Genomic DNA, 21,044 nt, shown 5'->3' on the forward strand with positions numbered 1-21,044 from the left:
CCCCGAGAGCAACTTCTCCCAACTATCCATCCATCCCAACCAACAGTTTGGTGATGAACAATGCCTTTTCCAGCATGATGGATCACCTTGCCATAAGGCAAAAGTGATAACTAAGTGGCTCGGGGAACAAAACATCGATATTTTGGGTCCATGGCCAGGAAACTCCCAAGACCTTAATCCCATTGAGAACTTGTGGTCAATCCTCAAGAGGCGGGTGGACAAACAAAAACCCACAAATTCTGACAAACTCCAAGCATTAATTATGCAAGAATGGGCTGCCATCAGTCGGGATGTGGCCCAGAAGTTAATTGACAGCATGCCAGGGCGGATTGCAGAGGACTTGAAAAGAAGGGTCAACACTGCAAATATTGACTCTTTGCATCAACTTCATGTAATTGTCAATAAAAGCCTTTGACACTTATGAAATGCTTGTAATTATACAATTATTGTAATTATACTTCAGTATTCCATAGTAACATCTGACAAAAATATTTAAAGACACTGAATCAGCAAACTTTGTGGAAATTAATATTTGTGTCATTCTCAAAACTTTTGGCCACGACTGTAGGGGAAGAACATCCCGATCAGGAACAGGCTGAATCAGTTGATGGAGCTGCTGATGACGTAAGCTGATAGTCTCCAGACCTGCAGGATGAGATCTGCAGGGAGGGCGCTGAAACTTGCATCCCGTATTGAAATGATCCCCCTATTCCCAATACTAACATCAACAGATAAAGCCTCCAGTACTGCACCTAGAATATAAACAAGGATGTCTTCAACAGGGATTGACTTTAAAGGGATACTTCGGGATTTGGGAGATGAAGCCCTTTATCTACTTCCCCAGAGTCAGATTAACTCGTGGATACCATTTTGATGTTTCTGCGTGCAGTTTAGTACTGCTTTAAACTATTTCCATCGAAAATTGTACAAAAACACATTTACTTGAACAGTGCAGAATGACTGCACAAACAGCACACATCGTCATTCTGTTACCAAACTTTGCATCTGCATTGTTCTTCAAGTAAATTCGTTTTTGTAAAATTGCCAGTAGAAATTGTTCAAAGTAGTCCTTCTGCATAGAGTAGTCATTGCACTCTGTTATCGTGGAATTGCCCATAAGCTTTGCCACATAACAATATAAATTGTCATTTCAATGTGTGCCTCCTCAATCAATTAATCAATCAAATGTATTTACAAAGTTTTTTCAACATCAGCAATTGTCACAAGTGCCTCATGATCAGTTAGTGTGTGAGTGATGTTCAGTTTTATTACCAGGCTGTTGAGTGCTTAACTCTCTGTCTGAGGCTCTACCTGTATTTATCTGGTCAATATGTCAGTGTATTATGTCTGTTTGTAAAAGTGTTATATGTGAAAATGTGATCATATTATAAATTGTATTTTAATGTTAAAGGACTTTTGGAAGATTAGTCCAAATGAGGACCTAATGAGGATCCTAATAAAATAAAATAAAATAAAATGTTGAATCGCCATGAACGTAGACACATATTTTGCCTTATTACGCTGAGCTGAGTGATGTTTGTGAGTGATTTTCTGGATGCTGGCTAGAACCGGAGAGCAGGTGGTCATTTATCCCAATGACTTACGATGCGTTCATAACCAAGTGGGAAGGTGAAAATGACCAGTTGTGACGTCGGAAATAACAGTTGGATCCATTCACGTGCTTTGAACTCATTGAGAAATGCCAATTGACTAATGGACAACAAACTGCGTCAACCATAAACTGAAAGTACAGCTATCATGCTTCTAAACAAATTTAAAAAATAATATTACAGTTTTCTTGATTGCTTGAGCGTGTTTGTCGAAACAGAATTAACTTTTTCAAAACAACACAAAGCCCCAAACTGAAATACATTGGTCAAAATTACACATTTAATTCAGCAAAATGCATTAAGACTCTCAAAACATGAAATACATGACAAAAAATCAACTACCTGTCACGACTTCCACCGAAGGTGGCTCCTCTCCCTGTTCGGGCGGCGATCGGTGGTCATAGTAGCCGGCCTACTAGCTGCCACCGATCCCTTTTCCTTTTTCGTTTGGTTTTGTCTGTCTTGTGTTCACCTGTGTCTAGTTTAGTTAATCAGTGGGGTATTTCATCTTCACCTACCCGCTAGGTTTTGTGCGGGATTGTTTGTGTTACTGTCGGTTTGCTTGGGTTGCGTTTTCTTTTTACTGTTAAGCAGGTTTATTTTCACGGGACGGTTTTTCCGCACGTTAGTTTAGCAGAGGAGTGTTTCCTCTGTTTTGTACTAGACTGCGTTCCTGTGTTCGTGTGGCTGCTTTTGTGGTCCTGTACCTGTTGTGTTTGGTGGACCAGTAATAAAACGCCCTTCTTGGATATTCTTATTCTCCTGCACCTGACTCCACACCCACCTCTCCTAGGGAGATTCTGACACTACCTCCATCAAAACATACAACTTATCTAATGAAAAGTAATTTTAATCAATCGTTACACAATGGCCCAATAAATACTAACTACAACTATCAATATACCCTAACATGGTTAACCCTCTTTTATATGTCTGGGCCATTTGTTGATTCTATAGTTATAGTATGAACCATAAAAGGCAAATAAACATATATACATATACATATATTTAATTTTCCAAAAATTATTTTACCAAAGATGACCAACGCAGATAGAACGTCACCCAAGAGCATGAACATCCAGAAACAAAAGGCTTTATTTGACCTTTTCCATTTTAACTGAGAGCTGAACTATAGTATCTTCCTCTATGGGCCCCTCTACCGCTCCTTTGTCCTTGCTCTCTACCTTTGAACTTTTACCTACCTTTTACTTGGTCCATTCTTGGTGTCCACATCACCAACAAACTAGAATGGTCCAAACACACCAAGACAGTTGTGAAGAGGGCACGACAAAGCCTATTCCCCCTCAGGAAACTAAAAAGATTTGGCATGGGTCCTCAGATCCTCAAAAGGTTCTACAGCTGCAACATCGATAGCATCCTGACAGGTTGCATCACTGCCTGGTATGGCAACTGCTCGGCCTCCGGCCGTAAGGCACTACAGAGGGTAGTGTGCATGGCTCAGTACATCACTGGGGCTAAGCTGCCTGCCATCCAGGACCTCTACACCAGGCGGTGTCAGAGGAAGGCCCTAAAAATTGTCAAAGACCCCAGCCACCCTAGTCATAGAATGTTCTCTTCACTACCGCATGGCAAGCGGTAGTACATACTACCTCAATTAGTCCAACTAACCGGTGCCTGTATATGGCCACGCTATTGTATATAGCCTCGCTACTGTTATTTTTCACTGTCTTTTTACTGTTGTATTTATTTCTTTACTTTTCTATTGTTCACCTAATGCTTATTTTTTACTTAAAAATCGCACTGTTGGTTAGGGCCTGTAAGTAAGCATTTCACTGTAAGGTCTACACCTGTTGTATTTGGCGCACGTGACAAATAAACTTTGATTTGATTTGAAACAGCAACTCAGAGGTGACCTCTTTTATGCATGAATAAGGATTGATTGAGCAAATAAGTTTGGCACACATGCAGAAGAGGTTCATATTCATGGGAGTCATTTGTATCAGTTGTGAACTAATGTTTTCATTTTGTTTGTCATGATTTACTCAACTGAGTTTTGCGTCTTTTGTTGAGAGTTGTGTTTACTGTTTTGCAAAAATGTGCTTAGCATGTGCGAAAGCAATGAAAAATTACTTACAGTTTTTCAAAAAAGAGTACTGGTGTGCTCAGTATGTTATGATGGAGATCAAGTGGAACCCAGTTACATTGTGTCTTAGCAATTAAGAAAAACTGTAATTTCAGATTTTTTTTTATAAAGAATGTTTTGTTGCATTTACCTACAGAAAATGCGGTTATCGAGGTAATTTCCTTAGTAGGTGACATCAGAGGTCAGCATGGGATAAGTCTGAGCTCAGGGATGATAGACAAGTTTCCCACTAGTAATTACCAGTTGGAGGGTCATTCAAGTGTTCCCAGTCGTATGTGGTGTTAGGTTCTTATTTTTCAGAGTAAATAACTCATGGACACTAGAGAAGCTTTAATCAAGTTTAATTCTTCCCAAAGGTTCTGTACAGCTGTAATTCAGACAACCCAACATTTCTCCCATTACAGGTATATACATACAGTATATCACAAAAGTGAGTACACCCCTCACATTTTTGTAAATATTTGAGTATATCTTTTCATGTGACAACACTGAAGAAAGGACACGTTCCTACAATGTAAAGTAGTGAATGTACAGCTTGTATAACAGTGTAAATTTGCTGTCCCCTCAAAATAACTCAACACACAGCCATTAATGTCCAAATTGGGCCCAAAGTGTCAATATTTTGTGTGGCCACCATCATTTTCCAGCACTGCCTTAACCCTCTTGGGCATGGAGTTCACCAGAGCTTCACAGGTTGCCACTGGAGTCCTCTTCCACTCCTCCATGATGACATCACGGAGCTGGTGGATGTTAGAGACCTTGCACTCCTCCACCTTCCATTTGAGGATGCCCCACAGATGCTCAATAGGGTTTAGGTCTGGAGACATGCTTGGCCAGTCCATCACCTTAACCCTCAGCTTCTTTAGCAAGGCAGTGGTCGTCTTGGAGGTGTGTTTGGGGTCGTTATCATGTTGGAATACTGCCCTGCGGCCCAGTCTCCGAAGGGAGGGGATCATGCTCTGCTTCAGTATGTCACAGTACATGTTTGCATTCATGGTTCCCTCAATGAACTGTAGCTCCCCAGTGCCGGCAGCACTCATGCAGCCCCAGACCATGACACTCCCACCACCATGCTTGACTGTAGGCAAGACACACTTGTCTTTGTACTCCTCACCTGGTTGCCGCCACACACGCTTGACACCATCTGAACCAAATAAGTTTATCTTGGACTCATCAGACCACAGGACATGGTTCCAGTAATCCATGTCCTTAGTCTGCTTGTCTTCAGCAAACTGTTTGCGGGCTTTCTTGTGCATCATCTTTAGAAGAGGCTTCCTTCTGGGACGACAGCCATGCAGACCAATTTGATGCAGTGTACGGCGTATGGTCTGAGCACTGACAGGCTGACCCCCCACCCCTTCAACCTCTGCAGCAATGCTGGCAGCACTCATACGTCTATTTCCCAAAGAAAACCTCTGGATATGACGCTGAGCACGTGCATTCAACTTCTTTGGTCGACCATGGCGAGGCCTGTTCTGAGTGGAACCTGTCCAGTTAAACCGCTGTATGGTCTTGGCCACCGTGCTGCAGCTCAGTTTCAGGGTCTTGGTAATCTTCTTATAGCCCAGGCCATCTTTATGTAGAGCAACAATTCTTTTTTTCAGATCCTCAGAGAGTTCTTTGCCATGAGGTGCCATGTTGAACTTACAGTGACGAGTCAGTATGAGGGAGTGTGAGAGCGATGACACCAAAGTTAACACACCTGCTCCCCATTCACACCTGAGACCTTGTAACACTAATGAGTCACATGACACCGGGGAGGGAAAATGGCTAATTGGGCCCAATTTGGACATTTTCACTTAGGGGTGTACTCACTTTTGTTGCCAGCGGTTTAGACATTAATGGCTGTGTGTTGAGTTATTTTGAGGGGACAGCAAATTTACACTGTTATACAAGCTGTACACTCACTACTTTACATTGTAGCAAAGTGTCATTTCTTCAGTGTTGTCACATGAAAATATATACTCAAATATTTACAAAAATGTGAGGGGTGTACTCACTTTTGTGATATACTGTATATATATATATATATATATCCCCGTTAAGACACTCCTCCTTCTCTCCAATCCTTACATATTATGGTTCCACAGGAAAAGGGTAGTAAACCATTATTACTCCCTTCAGGGGATCTGACCTCACCTCCTGACCTCAACCCCTCCTTCTTCTAGTCCACAGATGTCCATCTGCCTCCCCTATAGCAATCCTTTGAGCTCCTCCTGTCCACCCAGCACATTCCACAGCCAATCTGTGGAATGTGCTGAATGTGCTACAGATCTCACTCAATAATATACTATGCGTCTGATCTATCATGTCTTTAATATCTCAATGTTCAAAATGTCAAATCCAACAGTGGTAAATACCATATTCCCACTTGGTTATGAATGCAGGATAACCCTCCCCGGTCTATGACATACTTACTCTTTACACCACCTGGGTTGATCATTCAGCCTAATAGTGGAAAGGAGGTTAGAGGGGAGACGGGGAAAGAGAGAGAGAGACAGAGACAAAGACAGAGAGAGAGTAAAACAGAGAGAGGAACCTGTCAGTAGGTATTACATCTGATAACTGTTTATTATGGCTACGCAAATCTTTTAGCTGTTTTCAGCTTGTACTGTGTCTTTTTATGTTACTCCAAATTAGATAGTTTTTTTGATAGCATGGGTATTTTCCTGACATAAAAGATACGCAACTTCCTGTTAGTGTTGTGATGTAACGTACCCTTCACATCAATTGTGTAATCAGTCAGTCGATTTCTAAAGCCTTGTCCACACTGCAGGCCTTAATTCTTAAATCAGTTTTGTTTTTCAAATTCATTTTGGAATATTGACTGTCCAAACAGCAAATTACAAGTACCCAAATCGGATTTGTATGTGTTCAAACCAATTATTTTTCATTGGAACAGACAGCAGTTATTTGCTGACATGGCTACACTAGTTGTCATAGTAACAATGGGTATGTGAACAGTTAGTGACAATGCCTGCCATGGACATTTCCCAGTTGCTTTGAATGTTCAAAATCATAGTGTAAGAAGTTCAACACTTAAAGCTTCAAAGGATAAGATGATCCAACTTTCAAAAGGAGTCCTTTTTCTGGCTAGCCACAGCAGTCAACTAGCTAGCTAGGTAGCTGTTTAGCTTTCTAGCACATTCACTAATTTGTTTGTACAAAGTAGTTAGCGACAACATGTTCTTGTCAAACTGTCAACAGGGTAGCTAGCAAACAAGATTTGCCAAGTAGGTCTAAAAACCACTTGAGGGCAAATAAATCAGATTAGACCGTTCAGACACAAGTCTCATGGCCAGGAAACAGATTTGTATCGATTTCAAACCACCTACAAAGTTGGTTTGAAATATCCGATTCCATGTGCTTTTTGGCTGTTCAGACTGCCGGAAAAAGAACAGATTTGAATTGGGCATGCAAAGAAATTGGATTTGAGTGATTTCAAACTGCCAATGTGAACAAGGCTTTATCACTCTTCTCTGCTGGTTCTTCTTGTGGTTCTATACTTATTTTCCTAAATGTATTTGACACGTTTCACACAGATACTGTAAGGACAGATGCTGGGAGACGAGAAGCAAGTACAGGGAGTGAACATAACGACATTAATGCTGACATGGGGATCAAACTGAGGAATAGACAGATAGAGGCGACAATCAATAAAGAGATGGAGTCTAGGTGAGTCCAATGAAGTGCTGATGCGCGTAATGATGGTGACAGGTGTGCGTAATGATGGGCAGCTTAGTGCCCTCAAACGCCAGAGAGGGGGAGCGGGAGCAGGCGTGACAAATACATTGCATAGTCTTTTTTGTTTGGAGAAACCCTGGGTCATCATGCAAAAAAAGAAAGACTGAAATCATATATTAACTTACAAGATAATTTATTTTCCAACATAAAATCAAGTTAAAATGTATTTGTCACATGCGCCGAATACAACAGGTGTAGACCTTACAGTGAAATGCTTACTTACAAGCTCTTAACCAACAATGCAGTTTGAAGAAAAATAAGTGTTAACAGAATGATATTCAAATACAACAATGAGAAGATACTTCAAATACAATCTATTCAATCACAATCTATTCCAAAGATTGAAATATTAAATGCTATTCAAAAGAAGTTGATAATTTGATAATATAGTTTTGATATGAAATTATCTATGAAAACAGCTGAATACTCTCTCAACATACAAATCAAATTTTATTAGTTGTATGTGCCGAATACAAAAAGGTGTAGACATTACAGTGAAACACTTACTTACGAGCCCCTAACCAACAATGCAGTTAAAAGAAATACGGATAAGAAAGAAAAGTAATTAAAGAGCAGCAGTAAAATAACAAAGGTGAGACTATATACAGGGGGGTACCGGTACAGAGTCAATGTGCGGGGGCACCAGTTAGTTGAGGTAATATGCACACGTAGGTAGAGCTATAAAAGTGACTATAAATAGATGATAACAACAGAGAGAAGCAGCGGTGTAAAAGAGGGGGGGGGTGGGGGGGGGGCAATGCAAATAGTCTCGGTAGCCATTTCATTAGATGTTCAGGAGTCTTATGGCTTGGGGTTAAAAGATGTTAAGAAGCCTCTTGAACCTAGACTTGGCGCTCCGGTACCGCTTGCCGTGCGGTAGCAGAGAGAACAGTTTATGACTAGGGTGGCTGGAGTCTTTGACAATTTTTATGGCATTCCTCTGACACCGCCTGGTGTAGAGGTCCTGGATGGTAGGAAGCTTGGGCCCAGTGATGTACTGGGCTGTTCGCACTACCCTCTGTAGGGCCTTGCGGTCGGAGGCTGAGCAGTTGCCATACCAGGCAGTGATGCAACCAGTCAGGATGCTCTCGATGGTGCAGCTGTAGAACCTTTTGAGGATCTGAGGACCCATGCCAAATCTTTTCAGTCTCCTGAGTGGGAATAGGTTTTGTTTGTGCCCTCTTCACGACTGTTGCTTTGGATAGATTTTTTCACCTTGGTGTTACAATATAATCCACCATATCCTTATGATAACCTTATGACACACGGGGCAGCAGCAGTTGAACTGTACATTTTACCTGAACAGAACAAAGTTATCAAAAATGTGATTTGATATGAATATACACAAAAGTATGTGGACACCTGCTCGTTGAACGTCTCATTCCAAAATCATGGGCATTAATATGGAGTTGGTTCCCCCTTGTGCTGCTATAACAGCCTCCATTCTTCTGGGCTGGCTTTCCACTAGATATTGTAACATTGCTGTGGGGACTTGCTTCCATTCAGCCACAAGAACATTTGTGAGGTCGGGCACTGATGTTGGATGATTAGACCTGGCTCGCAGTCGGCGTTCTAATTCATCCCAAAGGTGTTCAAATGGGGTTGAGGTTAGGGCTTTGTGCAGGCCAGTCAAGTTCTTCCACACCGATCGAGACAAACCATTTGTGTATGGACCTTGCTTTGCGCATGGGGGCATTGTCAAACTGTTACAACAAATTTGGAAGCACAGAATTGTCTAGAATATCATTGTATACTGTAGCATTAAGATTTGCCTTCACTTGAACTAAGGGGCCTAGACCGAACCATGAAAAACAGTCCCAGATCATTATTCCTCATCCACCAAACTTTACAGTTGGCACTATGCATTGGAGCAGGTAGCGTTCTCATGGCATCTGCCAAACGCAGATTTGTCCATCGGACTGCCAAATGGTGAAGCGTGATTCATCACTCCAGAGAACACGTTTCCACTGCTCCAGAGTCCAATGTCGGCAAGCTTTACACCACTCCAACCGACGCTTGGCATTGCAAAGGGCGATCTTAGGTTTGCGTGCGGCTGCTTGGCCATGGAAACCCATTTCATGAAGCTCCCATTTCATGAAGCTTCTGATTTTATACACCTGTCAGCAACGGATGTGGCTTAAAAAGCCGAATCCACTAATTTGAAGATGTGTCCACATACTTTTGGCCATGTAGTGTACTTTTTTCATTTTCATCACAACACAATATGTGATTGATACGGAATAAAAAGGCTCATAGGGATTTGGTAAATCCTTGTCGTAATAAACATATTAGTCATAAAAACCCCATCATAACTTCCCTGATCAGTTTATATAGAATTCACCATTAAGGCTTCATGTGGATACCGCAGTTTCGCGAGGCCCCCCACAAGGTCAGAGCAAGCCCCCCCCCTGCTTTTTTAAAGCTAATTTCCTGTAATTCTAAACATTTTGCCATGACTTAATGACAGGGATCATCAACAAATTCTTTCTGGAGCAGATGGTTGGGGACTGGAAGATAATTACAAATTATTTGTAGACTGCAAATTGACCGCATGAAGCCCAAACAGATATGTTTTACTAAAAGATAATAATTTCAAATCTTGCTTATATTTGTATATACGATAATGTGTCTCTCTATTTTGGTCGGAATTCTTGAGAACAGCTTTCTTAAATTAAAATCACTTGGAGCTGATTTTCTGGTGTTTTTACAGTCTTATATGTCCAACAATGGGGGGGCAACTCAATAACAAATAATTACATAACTTTAGGATCTCTGTGCTCAACACAACACATTTTCTCTCCATGAGTTTATTGATGATGATTGAAAGGGAAAGGAAAGGGAAAGGAGGACACCTAGTCAGTTGTACATCTGAAATGTGTCTTCCGTATTTAACTCAACCCTAACTTTAATTTTGAATTAAAGCAAATACACCTCTGTCTGCTTTTCCCAAAACACAAGAGTATGGAAAATCAGGTTGCCTCAACGGAATCAATGACCTCAACGGGATCTATTGCTTAATTAAGATGAATTAATACACCTTAAATAGTGCTATGGTCCAGTGTAGAGGTCGTAGGTCGTGGGTGAGAGAGAAGTAGGCCTACAGGGTAGTGGAGTGCCAGACCTCTCCCAGCTGATACTGAGCCCGAGGGGCAGGTAGTTCTGCTTGTTCTGGCCCCTGTAGTTGAGCTTGTGGAACTCGCTGGCGATAGCTGACAAGGTTTTTCCCTTTGGTCTCAGGCAGAACCAGGCCCACGTACAGAGCAGACAGGAAACAGACAGTAGTGAACGGGACAAAGCAGAACTCACCCAGCTCACTCTGAAGAGAGAAAGAGAATGAGACAAAGGTGTCAGAGAGGGAGAAGGAAGACACTAGCAGATGAGAAGATTATACCAGAGAGAAAGTCATGGTGTGTGTGTGTGTGTGTGTGTGTGTGTGTGTGTGTGTGTGTGTGTGTGTGTGTGTGTGTGTGTGTGTGTGTGTGTGTGTGTGTGTGTGTGTGTGTGTGTGTGTGTGTGTGTCTCTGTGTGTGTGTGTGTGTGTGTCTCTGTCTCTGTGTCTGTCTGTGTGTGTGTGTGTGTGTGTGTGTGTGTGTGTGTGTGTGTGTGTGTGTGTGTGTGTGTGTGTGTGTGTGTGTGTGTGTGTGTGTGTGTGTGTGTGTGTGTGTGTGTGTGTGTGTGTGTGTGTGAGTTTGTCTCACTCACCACCAGGAATGGAAAGATCATCCCTATAATGAAGAGGTTGATCCACATCATAGAGCCCGCTATCATGTAAGCTGCTGGATGGAAAGTCTGGCTGAAGATATCTGTAGGGAGGACCCATCACTCCAGCTGTAGGCAAAGATACACAGAGACCTTACCAATCCTGTCACCCTACTGAGGCTAATATCCTATTATCCTATATCCTAGCTATTGAATAATGTGATGAATTTGTACTTTATTTATCCCCAAAGAAACAGAAGTTAGAAAGTGTTAGTCTAACTTTTGGAATCAACATGAACTGGAGATAATGTGTATGCTTTAGGATATAATACTTGAATGCCAACGTAACTTCCCTTCAATATAAGCTGGTATTTTTAACTGACTGGGCTCATATTATTAATGGTTAGTATTAACATTAAAGCTATTGGGATGAAGAGACTGACTCACCTGGGCCCATGCCAAAGCTGAGTATTTAGGTAAAGATACAGGCCATTCTCAAGTAGGGCATCCACTCCACCTTGTGCTGTTACAAGAAAACAAAGAACATAGATATCAAGTTAAAAAAATATGATTTATCAAGTTTGAAAAAGAGATTACAATAAGAAGAAAAACTGAGTTGTCAGGAAAAGTACTACATTGCTTAATCAATACAATAGAACATTACTGACTTTCTTGCAGACCAAAGGTTGAGGTAATCACTGGTCAAAGCTTTTGACTAAATATAAAAAGCAATGGAAATTCAAGTGAGCACCACATAATACCATTGTTTGAGACTGGGCTTTTTAAGAGTTTCATGTCCTGTTGCTGTACCTAACTATACTTATCCAACCACCTGTTGCAACTCCACCTGCAAAGCATGAAGTAGAATCACCCTTCCTAATGGATAGAGGGATGTATTATCACAACATGAAGAGGAATAAAAGACAGTAAAAGGGGTATATTTACTTTTCTGCCTAGTACCAGTGGTGGAAAAAGTACCCAATTGTCATACTTGAGTAAAAGTAAAGATACCTTAATATAAAATGACTCAAGTAAAAGTCACCCAGTAAAATACTACGAGTAAAAGTTTTAAAGTATTTGGTTTAAAATATAATTAAGTATCAAAAGTATAAATCATTTCAAATTCCTTACTAAGCAAACTACACCATTACATTTTTTATTTTATTGACGGATAGCCAGGGGCACACTTCAACACTCAGACATAATTTACAAACGAAGCATGTGTTTAGTGAGTCTGCCAGATCAGGGGCAGTAGGCATAACCAGGGATGTTCACTTGATAAGTGCGTGAATTTGACAATTTTTATGTCCTGCTAAGCATTCAAAATGTAACAAGTACTTTTGGGTGCCAGGGAAAATGTATGGAGTAAAAAGTACATTATTTTCTTTAGGAATGTAGTGAAGTAAAAGTTGTCAAAAATATAAACAGTAAAGTAGACCCCAAAAACGACTTAAGTAGTACTTTAAAGTATTTTTACACCACGGCCTAGTACATATCACAACAACCCAACCATGACTGCAATGCAAAATCAAATCAAATCCAATCCAATCAAATAACATTTTATTTATCACATACACATGGTTAGCAGATGTTAATGCGAGTGTAGCGAAATGCTTGTGCTTCCAGTTCCGACAATGCAGTAATAACCAACGAGTAATCTAACCTAACAATTCCACAACTACTACATTATACACACAAGTGTAAAGGGATAAAGAATATGTACATAAAGATATATGAATGAGTGGTGGTACAGAACGGCATAGGCAAGATGCAGTAGATGGTATAGAGTACAGTATATACATATGAGATGAGTAATGTAGGGTATATAAACATAAAGTGGCATAGTTTAAAGTGGCTAGTGATACATGCATTACATAAAGATGGCAAGATTTTATTTATTTATTTTATTTAACCTTTATTTAACCAGGTAGGCAAATTGAGAACACGTTCTCATTTACAATTGCGACCTGGCCAAGATAAAGCAAAGCAGTTCGACACATACAACAACACATAGTTACACATGGAGTAAAACAAACATATAGTCAATGATACAGTGAAAAAAAAAATAAGTCTATATACAATGTGAGCAAGTGAGGTGAGATAAGGGAGGTGAAGGCAAACAAATATATGTATAAATAAATAAAAATATAAAAAGGCCATGGTGGCGAAGTAAATACAACACAGCAAGTAAAATAAAACTAAAAACACTGGAATGGTTGGTTTGCAGTGGAAGAAAGCGCAAAGTAGAGACAGAAATAATGGGGTGCAAAGGAGCAAAATAAATAAATAAATACAGTAGGTAAAGAGGTAGTTGTTTGGGCTAAATTATAGATGGGCTATGTACAGGTGCAGTAATCTATGAGCTGCTCTGACAGCTGGTGCTTAAAGCTAGTGAGGGAGATAAGTGTTTCCAGTTTCAGAGATTTTTGTAGTTCGTTCCAGTCATTGGCAGCAGAGAACTGGAAGGAGAGGCGGCCAAAGGAAGAATTGGTTTTGGGGGTGACCAGAGAGATAAACCTGCTGGAGCGCGTGCTACAGGTAGGTGTTGCTATGGTGACCAGCGAGCTGAGATAAGGGGGGACTTTACCTAGCAGGGTCTTGTAGATGACCTGGAACCAGTGGGTTTGGCGACGAGTATGAAGCGAGGGCCAGCCAACGAGAGTGTACAGGTCGCAGTGGTGGGTAGTATATGGGGCTTTGGTGACAAAACGGATGGCACTGTGATAGACTGCATCCAATTTATTGAGTAGGGTTTTGGAGGCTATTTTGTAAATGACATCACTGAAGTCGAGGATTGGTAGGATGGTCAGTTTTACAAGGGTATGTTTGGCAGCATGAGTGAAGGATGCTTTGTTGCGGAATAGGAAGCCAATTCTAGATTTAACTTTGGATTGGAGATGTTTGATGTGAGTCTGGAAGGAGAGTTTACAGTCTAACCAGACACCTAGGTATTTGTAGTTGTCCACATATTCTAGGTCAGAGCCGTCCAGAGTAGTGATGTTGGACAGGCGGGCAGGTGCAGGCAGCGATCAGTTGAAGAGCATGCATTTAGTTTTACTTGTATTTAAGAGCAATTGGAGGCCACGGAAGGAGAGTTGTATGGCATTGAAGCTCGCCTGGAGGGTTGTTAACACAGTGTCAAAAGAAGGGCCAGAAGTATACAGAATAGTGTCGTCTGCGTAGAGGTGGATCAGAGAATCACCAGCAGCAAGAGCGACATCATTGATGTATACAGAGAAGAGAGTCGGTCCAAGAATTGAACCCTGTGGCACCCCCATGGAGACTGCCAGAGGCCCGGACAACAGACCCTCCGATTTGACACACTGAACTCGATCAGAGAAGTAGTTGGTGAACCAGGCGAGGCAATCATTAGAGAAACCAAGGCTGTCGAGTCTGCCGATGAGGATGTGGTGATTGACAGAGTCAAAAGCCTTGGCCAGGTCAATGAATACGGCTGCACAGTATTGTTTCCTATCGATGGCGGTTAAGATATCGTTTATGACCTTGAGCGTGGCTGAGGTGCACCCATGACCAGCTCTGAAACCAGATTGCATAGCGGAGAAGGTATGGTGGGATTCGAAATGGTCGGTAATCTGTTTGTTGACTTGGCTTTCGAAGACCTTAGAAAGGCAGGGTAGGATAGATATAGGTCTGTAGCTGTTAGGGTCAAGAGTGTCCCCCCCTTTGAAGAGGGGGATAACCGCAGCTGCTTTCCAATCTTTGGGAATCTCAGACGACACGAAAGAGAGGTTGAAAAGGCTAGTAATAGGGGTGGCAACAATTTCAGCAGATAGTTTTAGAAAGAAAGGGTCCAGATTATCTAGCCCGGCTGATTTGTAAGGGTCCAGATTTTGCAGCTCTTTTAGAACATCAGCTGACTGTATTTGGGAGAAAGAGAAATGGGGAAGGCTTGGGCGAGTAGCAGAGGGGAGGGCAGTGCTGTTGTCCGGGGTAGGGGTAGCCAGGTGGAAAGCATGGCCAGCCGTAGAAAAATGCTTATTGAAATTCTCAATTATAGTGGATTTGTCGGTGGTGACAGTGTTTCCTATCTTCAGAGCAGTTGGAAGCTGGGAGGAGGTGTTCTTATTCTCCATGGACTTTACAGTGTCCCAGAACTTTTTTGAATTTGTGTTGCAGGAAGCAAATTTCTGCTTGAAAAAGCTAGCCTTGGCTTTTCTAACTGCCTGTGTATACTGGTTTCTAGCTTCCCTGAAAAGTTGCATATCACGGGGGCTGTTCGATGCTAATGCAGAACGCCATAGGATGTTTTTCTGTTGGTTAAGGGCAGTCAGGTCAGGAGAGAACCAAGGGCTATATCTGTTCCTGGTTCTAAATTTCTTGAATGGGGCATGCTTATTCAAGATGGTGAGGAAGGCATTTTAAAAAAATGTCCAGGCATCCTCTACTGACGGGATGAGATCAATATCCTTCCAGGATACCTCGGCCAGGTCGATTAGAAAGGCCTGCTCGCTGAAGTGTTTCAGGGAGCGTTTGACAGTGATGAGTGGAGGTCGTTTGACCGCTGACCCATTACGGATGCAGGCAATGAGGCAGTGATCGCTGAGATCTTGGTTGAAAACAGCAGAGGTGTATTTGGAGGGCAAGTTTGTTAGGATGATATCTATGAGGGTACCCGTGTTTACGGAATTGGGGTGGTACCTGGTAGGTTCATTGATAATTTGTGTGAGATTGAGGGCATCAAGCTTAGATTGTAGGGTGGCTGGGGTGTTAAGCATGTTAAAATTTAGGTCGCCTAGCAGCACGAGCTCTGAAGATAGATGGGGGGCAATCAGTTCACATATAGTGTCCAGAGCACAGCTGGGGGCAGAGGGTGGTCTATAGCAGGCGGCAACGGTGAGAGACTTGTTTTTAGAGAGGTGGATTTTTAAAAGTAGAAGTTCAAATTGTTTGGGAACAGACCTGGATAGTAAAACAGAACTCTGCAGGCAATCTTTGCAATAGATTGCAACACCGCCCCCTTTGGCCGTTCTATCTTGTCTGAAAATCTTGTAGTTGGGGATGAAAATGTCAGAATTTTTGGTGGTCTTTCTAAGCCAGGATTCAGACACGGCTAAAACATCCGGGTTGGCAGAGTGTGCTAAAGCAGTGAACAAAACAAACTTAGGGAGGAGGCTTCTAATGTTAACATGCATGAAGCCAAGGCTATTACGGTTACAGAAGTCATCAAAAGAGAGCGCCTGGGGAATAGGAGTGGAGCTAGGTACTGCAGGGCCTGGATTCACCTCTACATCACCAGAGGAACAGAGGAGGAGTAGGATAAGGGTACGGCTAAAAGCTATGAGAATTGGTCGTCTAGAACTTCTAGAGCAGAGAGTAAAAGGAAGTTTCTGGGGGCGATAAAATAGCTTAAAGGAATAATGTACAGACAAAGGTATGGTAGGATGTGAATACAGTGGAGGTAAACCTAGGTATTGAGTGATGATGAGAGAGATATTGTCTCTAGAAACATAATTGAAACCAGGTGATGTCATCGCATATGTGGGTGGTGGAACTGTGAGGTTGGATATGGTATAGTGGTCAGGGCTAGAGGCTCTACAGTGAAATAAGCCAATAAACACTAACCAGAACAGCAATGGACAAGGCATATTTACATTAAGGAGAGGCATGCTTAATCGAGTGATCAATAAGGGTCCAGTGAGTAGAGGTTGGTTGGGGTCACGGCGATCCAGACAGCTGGCCGGGTAGATGGCTATCGGTAGCAAGATAGCATAGTATGGAAGTCTATTTGTAGATACCTCGTGCGTTTCCGTCGGTAGGTTAGTGGGGTTCCGTGTGGTAGAGGGGATCAATCCAAATTGGCAAAATAGATATAGTGACCCAAGAAAAAAAAAAATAATAATAATAATAATAATAATTGTCCGATATACTTATTCAGATAGCAGCCGATAAGACAGCTAACGGTTAGCGGGCCCCAGATGAGCGTTCAGGTAACGTCGGGACGGAGGTGCCAGTTGGATAACTCCCTCGGGCAGATAACGTCGGCAGTCAGTCGTGAAGGCCCGGTGGGGCTCCGTATCTGCAGCAACAACAAAACAACAAAAAAACGGGTCCGGATAGGTGACTGTAGCCCAGGAATGGCTGATGGAACTCCTCAGCTGGCTAGCTCCGGAATGATTTGAGTTTGCTCCGGGATCGACGTAAGCCAGTAGTCACACGGTTTGCAGCTAGCTAGCTGCAAATGTCCAGAGCCTGCGGCTGAAATCCGGGGAAACTGAGAGAAAAAAAGTCCCGGAATGCTCCGGTCCGAGTCGCGTTGCACAAAAGTGGCGGTAGATTATCGAGCTAAAGGAATAGCTGATGACCACAAAACGTGGGCAGCTGAAACACCAACGCTAGCCAGCAGACCGGCTAATTTCTGGGCAGCTACAGATTAGCTTCTGGCTAGCTATCGGATAGCTTCTGGTTAGCTTTCTGGCTAGCTTCTGAATTAGCCCCTGGCTAGCTTCCACGGTGGTTTTTCAGATTTGAGGTAAATAATACTTTTTTGTAATTGGTGAAGCGGGTTGCAGGAAAGCTTTTGCAGGGAAGCTTTTGTAGTTGAGTTCTTGGATAATAAAATATATAAAAGATATGCGAAGAAAGGTGTAAATATATATATATACAGGACACGACAATACGAAACAGAAATGACGTCTGAACTGCTAAGCCATCTTGGATTCACGATGATGGTGATGGAGAGGTCCACCCTTCATGTTCCTTCCCCCTCCTCCCTCAACCCCTTACCAATGTAATGAAACAGCAGGGAGCAGGTCTCGAACCCTCGACCTTCTAGCCCGAGGTCCGGCGCGCTATCGACTGTGCCGCAAAAGCATGCTCGTGCGGCAGAGTCGATTTCCGCGCTTATAAACCCAGGGTCGTTACACTACTCCCTCCTTTCAAAGAGCGCGTCCTCGCGCTAGCTTGCGACTCTACGTCTTACAGGAACGCGCTCACCGGCCAAGCACACGCACTGTCGTGGATGCGAGGTCCGATCACTTCCGACACCAATGTATGCAGTAGATGATATAGAGTACAGTATATACATATACATATGAGATGAGTAATGTAGGGTATGTAAACATTATATTAAGTGGCATTGTTTAAAGTGACTAGTGATACATTTTTACATACATTTCCATCAATTCCCATTATTAAAGTGGCTGGAGTTGAGTCAGTATGTTGGCAGCAGCCACTAAATGTTAGTGGCGGCTGTTTAACAGTCTGATGGCCTTGAGATAGAAGCTGTTTTTCAGTCTCTCGGTCCCTGCTTTGATGCACCTGTACTGACCTCGCCTTCTGGATGATAGCGGGGTGAACAGGCAGTGGCTCGGGTGGTTGTTGTCCTTGATGATCTTTATGGCCTTCCTGTGACATCGGGTGGTGTAGGTGTCCTGGAGGGCGGGTAGTTTGCCCCCGGTGATGCGTTGTGCAGACCTCACTACCCTCTGGAGAGCCTTACGATTGTGGGCGGAGCAGTTGCCGTACCAGGCGGTGATACAGCCCGACAGGATGCTCTCGATTGTGCATCTGTAGAAGTTTGTGAGTGCTTTTGGTGACAAGCTGAATTTCTTCAGCCTCCTGAGGTTGAAGAGGCGCTGCTGCGCCTTCTTCACCACGCTGTCTGTGTGGGTGGACCAATTCAGTTTGTCCGTGATGTGTACGCTGAGGAACTTAAAACTTACTACCCTCTCCACTACTGTCCCGTCGATGTGGATAGGGGGGTGCTCTCTCTGCTGTTTCCTGAAGTCCACAATCATCTCCTTTGTTTTGTTGACGTTGAGTGTGAGGTTATTTTCCTGACACCACACTCCAAGGGCCATCACCTCCTCCCTGTAATCCGTCTCGTCGTTGTTGGTAATCAAGCCTACCACTGTAGTGTCGTCCGCAAACTTGATGATTGAGTTGGAGGCGTGCATGGCCACGCAGTCGTGGGTGAACAGGGAGTACAGGAGAGGGCTCAGAATGCACCCTTGTGGGGCCCCAGTGTTGAGGATCAGCGGGGTGGAGATGTTGTTACCTACCATTACCACCTGGGGGCGGCCCGTCAGGAAGTCCAGTACCCAGTTGCACAGGGCGGGGTCGAGACCCAGGGTCTCGAGCTTGATGACGAGTTTGTAGGGTACTATAGGGTACTATGGTGTTAAATGCTGAGCTGTAGTCGATGAACAGCATTCTCACATAGGTATTCCTCTTGTCCAGATGGGTTAGGGCAGTGTGCAGTGTGGTTGCGATTGCGTCGTCTGTGGACCTATTGGGTCGGTAAGCAAATTGGAGTGGGTCTAGGGTGTCAGGTAGGGTGGAGGTGATATGGTCCTTGACTAGTCTCTCAAAGCACTTCATGATGACGGAAGTGAGTGCTACGGGGCGGTAGTCGTTTAGCTCAGTTACCTTAGCTTTCTTGGGAACAGGAACAATGGTGGCCCTCTTGAAGCATGTGGGAACAGCAGACTGGGATAAGGATTGATTGAATATGTCCGTAAACACACCAGCCAGCTGGTCTACGCATGCTCTGAGGACGCGGCTGGGAATGCCGTCTGGGCCTGCAGCCTTGCGAGGGTTCACACGTTCACACTCACCTCGGCTGCAGTGAAGGAGAGCCCGCAGGTTTTGGTAGCGGGCCGTGTCAGTGGCACTGTATTGTTCTCAAAGCGAGCAAAAAAAGTTATTTAGTCTGTCTGGGAGCAAGACATCCTGGTCCGCGACGGGGCTGGTTTTCTTTTTGAAATCCGTGATTGACTGTAGACCCTGCCACATACATCTTGTGTCTGAGCTGTTGAATTGCGACTCTACTTTGTCTCTATACTGGCACTTAGCTTGTTTGATTGCCTTGCGGTGGGAATAGCTACACTGTTTGTATTTGGTCATGTTTCCGGTCATCTTGCCCTGGTTAAAAGCAGTGGTTCGCACTTTCAGTTTCGCCCGAATGCTGCCATCAATCCACGGTTTCTGGTTTGGGAATGTTTTAATCTTTGCTGTGGGTATAACGTCGCCGATGCACATTCTAATGAACTCGCTCACCGAATCACCGAACATATCCAAATCCACGTGATCGCAGTCTTGAAGCGTGGAATCAGATTGGTCGGACCAGCGTTGAACAGACCTGAGCGCGGGAGCTTCTTGTTTTAGTTTCTGTTTGTAGGCTGGAAGCAACAAAATGGAGTCGTGGTCAGCTTTCCCGAAGTCTGACTACTGTCCCTCCATTAGGATGAATATGAAGTAGAGGTATGGCCGATTAATTAGGGCCGATTTCAAGTTCTCATAATAATCGGTAATCGGCCTATTTGGACGATGATTATGGCCGATTACATTGCAATCCACGAGGAGGCTGCGTGGCAGGCTAACCACCTGTTACGCGAGTGCAGCATCAAAAGGACCTGTGGCTGCAAGGAGCCAAGGTAAGTTGCTAGCTAGCATTAAACTTACCTTATAAAAACAATCAATCTTAACATAATCACAAGTTAACTACACATGGTTGATGATATTACTAGGTTAACTAGCTTGTCCTGCGTTGCATATAATCAAGGCGGTGCCTGTTAATTTATCATTGAATCACAGCCTACTTCAACTTCGCCAAACGGGTGATGATTTAATGATAGTTTCCGGATTTGACCATATAAATGACCAAAGGCTCGTATTTCTGTGTGTTTATTATATTATAATTAAGTCTATGATTTGATATTTGATAGAGCAGTCTGACTGAGCGGTGGTGGGCAGCAGAAGGCTCGTAAGCAATCATTCAAACAGCACTTTACTGCGTTTGCCAGCAGCTCTTAGCAATGCTTGAATCACAGCGCTGTTAATGACTTCAAGACTCTCAACTCCCGAGATTAGGCTGGCAATACTATAGTGCCTATAAGAACATCCAATAGTCAAAGGTATATGAAATA

General features: G+C 43.1%; 1 pseudogene; it reads right to left on the reverse strand.

The window, feature by feature from the left end:
* Positions 1 to 10,555: 10,555 nt before the first annotated feature.
* Positions 10,556 to 21,044, reverse strand: part of LOC139535292 (solute carrier family 2, facilitated glucose transporter member 11-like) — a 33,316-nt pseudogene continuing 22,827 nt past the window's right edge.

Source organism: Salvelinus alpinus, chromosome 12 (assembly GCF_045679555.1).
Source record: "Salvelinus alpinus chromosome 12, SLU_Salpinus.1, whole genome shotgun sequence".
In the NCBI taxonomy this organism is placed as follows: Eukaryota; Metazoa; Chordata; class Actinopteri; order Salmoniformes; family Salmonidae; genus Salvelinus; species Salvelinus alpinus.